The sequence below is a fragment of the Apis laboriosa genome, unplaced genomic scaffold (assembly GCF_014066325.1).
Source record: "Apis laboriosa isolate Shangri-la unplaced genomic scaffold, ASM1406632v1 scaffold39_cov144, whole genome shotgun sequence".
NCBI classification, from domain to species: Eukaryota; Metazoa; Arthropoda; class Insecta; order Hymenoptera; family Apidae; genus Apis; species Apis laboriosa.
In genome coordinates, this window is record NW_025223140.1 from 1,590,100 (window position 1) to 1,603,690 (window position 13,591).

Sequence of the window (13,591 nt, forward strand, 5' to 3'; positions counted from 1 at the left end):
GTGTTAACTTCGTTTCACAACACATTTTTAATTTAAAACAATCATATGTAGTACATGTGTCAATCGTAATTTTTTTCCTTATCTTATCTTGTGAGACAATAATTATGAGTGTTAATAGATAATCACTATTCTCTTAAATCAAAAATAATGAAGTAATCGATATTTAAGATAATTGTTATTATTTAATATACTTAAATCGTATGATATAGCTTTTGATTAGCACTACAATATGGGTGTAAATATTTTATAACGATATTTTCTTACGATAGAAGCAAAGTTAGTTCAACTCATTATGCTGTATGTAAAACCATAAGCATAATAAAGAGATAAATAGTGAAAAATCCTTTGAAAGCAGGTTTTATTTTTTTAATGCGTCATGATTCTTAAATAAGTACGCATTGACTAGGTATTTTTATATTAATATTATTAGAATATTATTGGAAAAAATATATATAATGAATAAATTTTGTATAGAATGTAATTAGATAAAAAGATGTAATAATAAAATTTAGGAAATTTATAATTATTGTAACTAATCAATATAAATTTTAAAGTTAATGGTTTAAAATTTAATTTTGTGTCTACTTATAATAACGTATGTGATCTTTTGTAATAATTTTTAATAATGATAATATTTTTTTTCGCAACAAAAAATTTAATTGAGTTAATAGAAACTATATGTTGTATTTAAATGAAAAGAAAAAAAAAAATACCAAAATTCTGTAAAAAAAGAAAATAAAATTTTGTATGTACTTTCTTTGATATTTTTCAACTATAAAATAATAATTACTAATTTTTGGTTTTATCTTACATAAACTTTTTATTCTTTCTATTCACAATTGATAGGCAAATAATAATAATGGTACAAATTATGTATATTTATTTTATTCTCCAATTTTCCATTTTTTAAATTCTATTCTATTTTATATATTATATTATAAATTATTAGAATTTTAAGATCACTTTATCTCTGACACGTTATATATGAAATAATTTTAATAATTCTTTGACATTAAAGATACAAAAGTATTTTCCTAAAATTATGCATAATATCTGGATAAATAATTATTATACTACTTATGTTTATGCACTATTTTTATAAATGAATCGAAGAAATAAAAATCAACTAAAACATCAAGACAAATTAATTAATTGTATTTATAACGACCTTCATTTGTTATGACGTATTATAATATCAGCGACTTCCTACGTTCATTTCCGCTCAACAAACATGAACATATTTTCATCTTGGTACCTGGAACTCTAATGACACATTGTCTCCTTTGATGAACCGATGAATTGTGTTTTGGGAAGGCGTTCATCCGGAACGAGTCATAAAGCCCTAAGGTTACATAAATGTCACGACTCGTGCTCGTTTATTCGTCCGTTTGTTGATACATTTACAAATAAAGAGAACCAACGCCCATCTGTAAATTGACATGACACTCGAACAATTGGATCGTTCATTACGAACGATGTGGTGTAAGTTCATTTTTAGAAAAAAAAAAAAATCGAAATAAAAATTAGATATTTACATATAATTTAGCATATGAACTTTTTATTCGTAAAAAACACTTGAACAAATGTATACTCGTTCGTTACGAGTATATGATGTCAGATTTATTTTTAGAAAAAAATTTTGAGAAATTGGAACAAATTTTATTGTTTATGAAGAATTGGTGTTTTTTATTTAGAAATATTTTCATGAAAATTCGAATGTTATTATAGATAATTAAAATAAAATTACAATTCGAAAAAAATTAAAAACTTTCTTCTTTATAATTCCATCAAAAAAACAAAATCTTTCTAATCGTCAAAAAACACTTATCATATGTTGATCGTAAAACAAAATACTACTGAACAATTCAAATAATTAGTAATTAATACATTGCATTTAATATAATCTTCCATATTATTCGTTTATTTTCACTTTTAATGTAGGAAACGTTCTCATAAGAAGAATCCAAACACGAGAATATTATTTTTGCAAAGTATCTTATCTTACCTGGTAATGAATATCAATGGAAGGAACATGCACGAGGGAAAGGATAAGTTAAATTATCGATTCTTAACGATAAGAGAGAACTCCGGTTCGTGGCTCGATTCCAAGGGGGCGTTTGCATGGCTTCCATCGTTGTGGATTAGTAATCTTCGACTAGACGACTACGGGGAGCAATACACCCTATGAAAAAAAATTCTTTGCTGTCTTTAGTCAATCTTAAATTAAAGTTAATAGTCAGGTAATATCAAGACAAGTTCTATCTTACTTTATATTGTTTTTATGATGAAAAAATGTACGATAAAATGATAAAAATTATCATTTATAAAATCTGCGCAATGCTGTTTTTCTACGAACAATTGCATATGATTGTTGAGAAGTTGAAATTGGATGAATTGTGAATTAGAACATTTAAAATTATATATTTTTGAATGTATCTATTATTTATGATCGATGTTATAGATTCGTGAATAAAATTTTTTTATCCAATTTTTTTATTCTTTTTTGTATAATTTTATTAAACCTGGACAATCATATTTATTATCAAAAATGGATGATAAAGAAAGAAAATAGAATATATTGAAAAAGAGTTTTTAATTTTTTGAAATTATAAAAATAATAATTTTCGAATAAAATTATTTAATATTTCTTTTTTCTTCTCTTTTTTTGGAAAATATAATAATTTTCAATCAAAATTTGTATATTCATATTCATAAATGTAAATGTAATTATATTTCATATCAAAATCATATTGTTATTAAAATATTTCAAAAATTGAAAATGGATTTTGTTAATTATATAAATGGTACAGAGGAAATGATAAAAAATATGACAGAAATATAAAATTTTCATGCCATAAAATATTTCAGAATTGTTATGTATGCGAGAATAAATGTTCTATTAAATTGTTAAAAATTAAATATTTACATGCTACAAAAAAAAAAATATATCAAATGAAAATGAATCTGCAATCGATATTGAATTTATCTCCGTCGGTACATTTGATTTTAAATAATCGAGGAAGTTATCATAAGTGTAAATACACAAACTTTCGAAAGCGAGTATTCTTACCGCAAGATGGTTGGAAAGACTAGTATTGATTTTATCATAAACGAGGTTGTTTGTGATTTTGTCGTATAAATAACGACTGATGGTATAATTAAGTGAAGAAATTTATTTTATAAAAAAGAATTTTAATTTTATTAATTTCATTTTATAATTTCATTCGAAGATTAAAAGATTTAATAAAATTTTCTTTTTCAAAATAATGAAACGATAATTATTATAGATATTATATAACATGAAAAAGTAAGTTTTTGAATAATCAATATTCTATAACTTTATACAATATATTTAAACAATAATTTATTGTTTATTATTGATTATTATTTAAACATTGTTGTTATTCCTTTTTCTTAGAAATTAATAATTTTTACAAAAATTTATAACTTATTCTTAAAATTCAATTAAAAGTATACAAAATAAATGACAGAATATTATTTTTAAATGAATTGTAATTTTTATGGAATATAAATGTTTTATTTATACACAATATTATAAAATTTTGTGATATTAAAAGTGGGACAGTTACTGCATCAAATATAGAGAAAAATATATGTCGCTAAAACAACAAGAAGATACTAAAAGTTTTTATCACCAAAAGTAATTTTTGACGAAAATTGTGCTCAGAATTCTAAAATGTCAGAGTTAACATATACATATATATATATATATANTTTTTTAATATTTTATTTTAAATATTAATTTCTCATGTCAATAAAAATATTTATTTATTTGTTATGTATTGTATAATAAGACATATTTAAAATAAGTACATACTGAAATTAAAATTATATTTTTTGAAAGTATTAATAGACAAATTTATAAATTGAAACTGAATAAATATAAAAATATAAAAAAATGAAAAAAAATACAAAAATATAAAAATAAAAAAATATAAAAAACTGAAAAAATATAAAAATAAATATAAAAATTATTAATCTTCATTGTTAATTCTTTTTTAATAATTTAAAGTATATATATATATATATTTCTAAATCACTAACTATATCATTTATTAAAGAATATAATATATAAATATATATTATATATATTAATATAAAATTGGATTGAAACCTGATTTTTAAATTTGAAAAGATTTAATGATTTAATAAAACATTTATTAATTTACACATAATCCAAATAAATAAAAAAATTACAAAATATTATTTCATTTTTATTAATATATTTTATTAATTTACAGAATTCAATTTACAACAAATTTAATAACAATAAGTCTTCATTTTATTTCAGGTAAAAAGAATCAAATCCTCATTGTCGAATTAAAAGAAGTTATGCAGTGAAGCAAAATCTCCAACAACCAGAAATAGTCGACAACCGTGAATTTGATATTTTCTGCAAACAATATGGTCACGTATGTAACATTTTAATATTATTTTATCATCGATCTTCTCGTATTTCTGTACAAGAATGTGACGCCTGTAGGTCGCGACTCAACACATTAGTTCATCATTTGTCGATAATATCGCCACTTGGAACATTAGGGTATACCACATTGAGAAATGAATGAAACAACTGTTTCATTGAAGAAGTTTGACTGGATCTTTATACAGTTAACGACATGTAACCGACGATGAAGCGCGAAATAAGCAAGGGGGTATCAATGACGGGCTTACAGCTACTGGATAATTAATCAATGGAGATATAGACGAACTCTATAACCTCTATACAAATTTGTTAATTCCTTTCATCAATGTGAAAAATTTTACGAATGGAATTTTATTATTATACTTAATTTAATTTTTAGATATATTAGTTTTGAAAATTCAAATCAATATTTAAAAGATTAAAATTTATCTCTCTAAATAAACTTTTGTCTCTAATATTGTCTTTTATAAGAGAAAATTGAATATTAACGAATAACTTCTATAATTCGAAAATTTTTAAAATTATAGTTTTATTTATTCTCTTCTTATTTGAAATTTCTGTAAATCGAAATATAAATTGAATTATTACACTTTTAGGTTAGATATATAATATTATTACTATACTAATAATAATAATTGAATCCAAAACTTCTACAAATCAAATTTATATAGTAGTAATATAATTCTAACTATAATAATTATAACAAAATAATATGTCAGTAATCATTTGATATTTTTGTTTCAACTAATAAAATTATAATAATATCGAATGTTCGAAAACAAAAGTCGATACTTGTGAATGTTCCATTCTTTTATTTTTCCATACAATTGGAAAGCAACTCTTCTCAATGTTCCATAAAATTTTTATGGCTTGAAAACTTTGGTAAGATGAAATCTCTATAACTGGAAGATTTTGTTTCCCTTTTTTTAAAATACGAGTTGCCAAGGTTCTAGCGTGTTATGATGATCTCGAAATGTTAGTCTCGTGACTCCAACTGAGCGATATTTATCAATGACTAGATAACATATTATTAAGAGAATTATAGACACGGTGATAAAAATTTTATTATCCTACCATACATGCATTATAAAAAATTCTACTTTGTATTTTATATTTTTAACGGTATTCTATGGATTATAAAATTATTGTACTTCTACTTTTAAAATAAATCAAGACTATTAAATCAAGTGGATTGAATATTAAAAATTTTAAATTTTAAATTTTTTACTTTTGCAATATCAGATTATTAATAAAATATCATTTTTAAATATTATTTGAATATGCATATGATAGGTTAATTAATACAATTTTTAAAATAAAATTAAAAACTGCACATTACAAATTTATGTTATGTATCAATTTGAAAAAATAAATTTTTTATAAAGATATGACTATCTTTATACATAGAAAAAAAACTGTAAAATTAACAAATTATAATAATAAAAAAATCACTCATCAGTGGAAGATTAAAAAATAGCTTTACTCTTTAATAAAAAAGTAATACGTCTAATTGTTAATTAAAATATTTTATTTATTAAATAACTTTGATAATAACTTTTCGTCTCGGATTTATAACATAAAATTTTACATCTTTTTCACTTTCTTTTTTTTTGAATATTTAAAAAGTCAAAAACCTGATATCTATATACATTTTTATTATTAGATATAAAATATAGAAATGAAAATTATAGAACTAGAAATACTTATGTAATTAAATTAAATATTCTTAATGGACATAAAGAAACAAATATTAAATATTTACAATATTTTATGTAATTCATTACAAATTATATTGTATAAAAAAATTATAATCAATTATGAATCTTAATCTAATTTATGAATCTTAATATAAAAAAAAAATCTTTAAATTTTTTATAAATTTTCAAATAATCATTAAATGAATCCTTGAAATAGTTTATCCTATATTTGATACCTGTGTAAAGTATTTACACAGATATCAAATTCTAGAGACAAATTCTTTTGGAATAGAATTCTATCAAAAATTTACTAGGAAGTTTGAAATATATCAAGCTAACTAGGGTGCTATTGCATCAAGGTAATAACATCGGAATTAAAGTGGCCGACTAGAAAAGGGTGCGCCATGCTTTATTCGCGCTACAGGCCATTCGACTCTTTCGTGCTTACAAGATAAATATATATTTGCCCATAACGAACGAGAAAAGTTACGGTAATTAGAATGAAAGTGAACGACGTGTTTAACTATTTTCTGTTTCCTTCCCGAACTCGTGCTACTGAAATATCGTATTATCATCGAACAGATACATAAAAAAATTAAAAAGATTTGAGGAGATATATTATTAAATGAATATAGAAATATAACAAATCATAAGGAAGTTGATATTAAGTTTATAATATTACTGAAATAAAAAAATATAGAAATATAAATATAAAAATATATGTATAATAGGAAAATAGGAAAATAGAAAAATGTTAGATTGAAATTTAATATAATAATTGTGTGAATTAATTGAAGGACAAAAGTATTCACATAAATTTTCATGTAATAGAATAAGAAACAATCAGCATTTCAATATTTCATTCTCTTTAAATCTTAATCATCCAAGTTCTTTTTTTAAAATTATAAATGTCTCGAATTTGTTCTTTTATTCAAGTTTTTTAATTACGTTATAATTTATTTGTATCTTAATAATATGTTTCGTATGTACTTGAATTTAATATTGAATTATTATAAACAGAATCATTTTAAACAGAAAAAAAAAATTTTATATGTATATATTTACATATAAAACATTCACACAATAGAACATTTATATAACTGGTACTCTATGAGGCAGATTTTACTATTTTACTATTATATTTTATACATTTGAAGAAATATTTATGTAGAAATTTATTCGGAATATTGTATAACATATATATAAATCAATATAATTATATAGAATATTATTCTTTATTCTTTATTTCAATATTAACTACTGTGTTTGGAATATAAAATAATTTAAAATATATTTTAAATTTGTAATTATTGTTTGTTAATTATTAAAAACATAAAGAAAAAAAATACATAAAAATAGTTTTATCACATTCTTATCATAATTGATTTTTCATTATTGTCTGAGCTACATTCTTTATTAGGTATTTATTTAAAAAAAAAACTTATAATGTAAGTACAAAAACTTCAAAGTTAGCTGATAATAATAAATTCAAGATTTCGTTTAAAATAAAACTTTGTTAGATTACTAAAGTTTCACTAAATTATCACTAAACTCGAATTAAATTCCATGAACAATTTTCTACCCCAAAAATCTCAACTTTTCAATTCACTTTTCGTGTTCGTCAAGTGTACACTCTCAACAAATCTCCGATTACATAATTGCTTATCGCAAGAATAAACTTTTTCCTCTTTTCACTTTCTTTTTATTACTTACTTTTTATTTAATTGTCATTAGTACAAAATAAATTTCAATATTATAATATTATATCATGATTGGCCAATTATCGAAATAAATTTTTAATTGAACAATAATTTGAATAAAATTTTTATTTTATTTTTTATTTATTACACTATTTTATCTTATTCATCTATTTCTTTCATCATAAATATAAAGAAGTTCTTCCATTATAAAATTTCTATTCCTAAAAGTCATTTTTTCTTTATCTATGTCAAAATATATTACTTTTCATATTTTTCGATTAATACACTTCTTAATCTCAGACGAAATCTGTATTTCTTATGTCCGAGAAACTATTATTTCTTATCTTTTATTTCCTATTATATGAAATAATCAATAATTTGAAAAATGAATCATTTGAAAATATCATTTATTTTTTAATGCGAAAAACTTTATTGTTTGTTATTTTTTATTTTTTCGTTATTATTTGAAATAATCATTTGAAAAATAAATTATTTGAAAATAATTCATTTCTAAAAACAAATTTGAGCGAAATTTATTAATAATTTAATTTATTAATAATTTAAAAATAATTATTATTTCGAATAATGTTATTCATTATTTGATAAATAATATATATTAATTGAGGTTATGTTCTTAATTATAAATATTTGAAATAAGGCAAATTTATTTATTTGAGAAAATATTATTTGAGAAAATATCAAATCAAAGAATTAATTATTTGAGAAATTAATATGTATTTTTTAATAGAAAATTTGTTTTTAAAATGATTTTCAGAATATGAACAATAATTATAATAAAAATCATAATGTAATAATGCTAATTAAAAGTAATAATACAGTAACATTTGATACTGTATACTAAAAAACTATTTATTTTTATCGAAATCAAACAACAAATAATTTATTTTGATATATATAACATATATTATATGATATATTAAATAAATTATTTAATTGTATATAAATATTTCTATATATTTTCCATATAAAATACTTTAAATAATACTTTAAAATATTTAAAATAATTAAAAATTTAAAAATTTCTTAAAAATTTAAAAATCTAAAAACATTCAAATTTATTCTCAAATATAATTTTAAAATTCACATAACCATTATTTCAAACAAATCTATTTCATTCGAATATTCCTTTTCAAATAAAAGATATTCAATCCCAATCATCCCTAACCATTGATCGACAAATTCCATCAATTATCCCTTCTAAAATTTCTTCTGACGGAAAGCACAAGAAAGAAACTACTATCACTAACTATCGCGTGTATGAAAGAAGAAAAAAAAACAGTCCAGTGGTACATAATTTATCGATAGATTGTTTCGTAAAAGCTCGACCGACTGGGTGGGTTATCGAGTGAGCTGGTTAGGTTAGGTTGTCTCGTCGGGCGTCGAGGCGCAGGAGCAGTGCACATCAGGACAAACGGACCGACGTGGGACGAGGGACGGACGTACCTTGCCGAGGAAGGACTTCCAGGTCTTTAAACGGGCTAGTTTCTCGTGAGACACTGATCGACGGACAAGTCTGGAATTCGACAAACGTATTCGACAAACTGCTTCATTAGTCTAGATTCTCTAATCAGGTAAGAGACTCGCTGTTATCCAAGCACGAATAGCATCCAACCAGCATCATACGTAATTGGTCAATCCTTGATCATATAGGATCCTGGAAAAATCTGGGAAAAATCGAATAAACGATTCGAAGTATACCTTATTTTTCTTTTAGAATTCATATAATATGATTTAGATTTATTTTAAACGTAGCATACATGACTGGTCAGTACTGGATAACGTAGGATTCTGGATTGTCTTTTATGTCGTCACTGAGCGATCATCGAACGAACGAAATATATAACCATGTCTTATTTTTATTTTCTATTTTTACAATTTGTGTACTACGATTTAAAATCATTTTAAACATTATTCATGTAGCATAGTTGACCAATTTTGGATTATATAGAATTCTTGATTATCTTTCGTGTCATCAAAAAAATAGAGTATACGATTCGGAATACAGAGTTTTTTTATTTTTATTTTATTCGAGACTCGGGTATTGTGGTTTGAAATTATTTTGAGCGTGGATATTTTAGGATTGGATAGAAATTATGTCTGTGTCATATGATTCTGACGCTATACATACGATGCCTCGCGGAAGAGTCTAGATTCTGTGACCTGTATTCGCAGTAGATAAGTCTGTGGAGGATCCTAAGATGATTTTTTGTATCATCATTTTTTAAGATTAAGAAGTCAAAATTATTAGTTTTTTAAGAATCATGAATATGAAATAATTGATATTTATTTTAACTCTTGTTAACTCTTGTAACTCTTAATATTCAGGTATCCTTGTAATTCATATTAGAATTAAAAATTTGTTGTTTGTAACATTTTTTTATTTGAAAACATTTGCTATCGATTATATTCCAAGCTTGTAATTTTGTCGCTAGAAAATTATTAGAATCAAATTGAATAATTATGGCTGTTGACGTAAAGATTTTTATTAGAATAATTTTTAAGAAAAAAATGTCTCTTATAAAGAATATTATAGCTATGGCATCGATGAATAGCACTGCTTATGCAATTCGTAGCTCAAGCAACTCAATAATTTGTTTTTAAATGGTTTCAGCCGATTCAAATTATTAGTGCAATCACCCGCAATAGTAATTGGAAGCAAACATCCATAGGCGTATAGAATACTTGCACAATACCTAGTTACACACTTAAATGTGCACTCTTCATCTAGTTCAATTCTCTCAGTATGATATTTTATTTAATTATTATGTCCAATTTATTTGTTCTTTCTTGTCTTCGAATCGAATAATGTAATTTCTAATAATTCTTGACGTCAATATTTTTCGTTTCATTGTTTGGTGGTATTGTGTACGACAAGACAGCAATAGGATGATGAATATAATATTGAGCGACTGAAATGTAGCACTTGATGACCACACGAGGAAAACACGATGAATCATATTTTATATTTTTTTCAGAAAAACAATTTTAAAGCTTGAAAAACTGTCAATCGATATTATATTTGTCAAAGAAAAATATTTTCGACTTGAAATTAAATAATTGTTTCATAAATTTTAAATCGTTATCTTTAACATTCTTTTGATTGTTTAATAAAGTTTCATAAATTTATTACTTTTTTCTCTGTTTGTTAAAATATTTTAGGTAAGAAGTTGTCATACTTTTCTTTCAATTTTTTAATTAAATTTTATTAATTTATTAGCTTATTTGTTAAAAATTTTAAATAGATCGATTATTTCCCTTAGTATTTTTGTAATTTTTTAATGAAATTTCATTGATTATTAGCTTTTTCTTATCTATGAAAAATTAAGAAAAAAATCATTTATCATTTTCATTGGTATTTTTTTATTTTTTTTTAAATTTTTTTAAATTAATAAATTTATTTTTTAATTTTTGATAATGTTTATATTGTTTATCACTTTGATATCTTATAAAATTATTATAAAATTGTCTTTGATTTGTATGTCATTTATTTCTTTAATCGTTTTATCATTAATATTTATTCCTGAATTTTAACTTACTCCATGACAAATAAAAAATTCGTACATTTTGAAAAAAATAAAAATAAAGCATAAATAAAACGAAATTTGTTTATAATTGTTCGATCTCTGATGTAATTAACATTCTAATTTACAATTCTAAATATGTAACGATACGATTACCTTGAGAATAGAAGTTAAATTGATTCCAACCCTTCTAATGAATAATTCGTATATTATGTATTCGAATATTACGTATACATGCATTGAAATATTTTTTTTTACTATCGAAAAAAATCAAGGCTGAATAAAAATTAAAATATTTCCATTTCCATAAACAAATATTGTTTAAAAATATTATTTCAATAATATTCATCATTTTATTTCATAAATCAAATTAATATTTTGGAAATATTATTTTGTTTAATATTTAAATTATAAGCAACTATTTTTTATTATTTACTCTCAAATAAAAAAAAGATTTCAATAAAATATTAAAATTTAAAATACTTCTTATTATATTATTTATGAGACTTTCTATTAAAATACTCTTGAAAATATATGAAATACTCTTTCTTTATGTAAATATTATTTCAAAGAAAAATTAAATAAAAACATTCATTTCTATTTATGTATTATTGTACATAAAGTGACAAATTTCATAAATTCATAAAAATATTCAAAAATAAATGATCAAATATACTCTCAATAATATTCAAAACTTGAAGATTAAAGCTTAAAGTTGGATCAATACATTAAATTATTTTATCAATTATTTTATTATAAAGAAGTAAATTGTATATTGTAATAAACTTCAACATTAAATTCAAATACTTTGATATATTTAAAATTATAATATAATAATATAACATGTAAAAAATTAATATTATAATATGATATATTTCCAAAAAAAAGATTGTATTAAAGGAATAAACAATCTTTTGTTGAATTGTTTGTTACAATATTTTATATTATATTTTAATATTTTTAACCTTGCTTCTCAATTAACAAGATATATGAATTTATGGACTCAAATTTTTTTTAATATTATTTTCAATAAAGCTATTAAAAATTCTTATATTAATACAAATAATTTATTTTTTTTAAAAAAATAAATAAATAAATAAAAATTAATCATTCAAAAATCAATCATATTTTTCCATCATAATTCTTATACAATTTAAATAGAAAAATAGATTCGAAATATCAGAGAGTTGAAACCCTTTATGTACGAAATTTACACGTTTTTCGCAGTAAGAACAAAACATATGGGCATTTCTGATTCATCTCTATCGAATCTCTATCGAGGCACTCGCTCGATAGTACAATATCGTGAAAGGACCTTTGAAGAGTTGTGCCTATGCTCGAGCACAGAATTCGAGGTGTCGATCGTCGATTGATTGATATCGACTGTACCACCTATCCTGTTGGCACTTAAATCGCTTTTAATCTCGGTTTTCTAACGTGACTTTCGAAATTTCTTTTCGGATATTTTATATTATCGTCACGAATAAATGATTCTAAATCATGAAACGTAAAAATTCTTTTCTTTTCGTTTGACAAATGAATGTATCGTTTAATTCAAATCTAATTATCTTATTACGAGAATATATACATATTAGATTATATCAAAAGTTCTTTTCGTTTCTTATTAACGATAAGAATGTATTTTTTCTAAAATATTTACACGGTTCATTTTATTATTTCATCATTTATCTTTTATCATAATTTTGTATAAATATATTTATACAAAATAAAATATTCTATGTCAGAATCATCTTCTTAATTTAATAAATTAGGTTATACTCTAAAAATTATCCTTGTTTCTTACTAAACAGATTTGTATTTTTTTAGAATATTATACACAATTCATTTTGTGTTTATTTTATCACTTATCTTTTATCACAATTTTGTATAAATATATTTACGTATAAAATATTCTAATGTCAGAATCATTTCCTTGATTCAAAAAAATATATAAATTAGATTATATTAAAAGTTCTTTTCGCTTTTTATTGGATAGATCTTTTTATTTTCTAGAATATTTACACATTTCATTTTATTATTTTATTATTTATCTTTTACACAATTTTATATAAAGTATTCTAAAAAAATCATCTCTTTGATTCAATAAATTAACTTACACTAAAAATTCGTTTTCTATTAAACAGATTTGTATTTTTCTAGAATTTTCATCATTAAATTTTCATTTTGTATTTATCCAATACATTT

At 22.1% G+C, this 13,591-nt stretch overlaps 1 protein-coding gene across 5 annotated transcripts in view; it reads left to right on the forward strand.

Moving 5' to 3' along the window:
* Positions 1-13,591, forward strand: part of LOC122715615 (microtubule-associated protein 4) — a 70,092-nt gene that overhangs the window by 21,257 nt on the left and 35,244 nt on the right. For 2 of the 5 annotated variants that reach the window (XM_043937923.1, XM_043937924.1), the window contains exon 1: positions 9,307-9,436. The exons of 1 other annotated variant lie outside the window; for it this stretch is intronic. The gene's annotated coding sequence lies outside the window, so the exon portion shown is untranslated. Of the gene's footprint in view, positions 1-9,303; positions 9,437-13,591 lie in introns of those variants that run through there. 2 more of the 5 variants (XM_043937928.1, XM_043937927.1) reach the window with 2 other exon arrangements.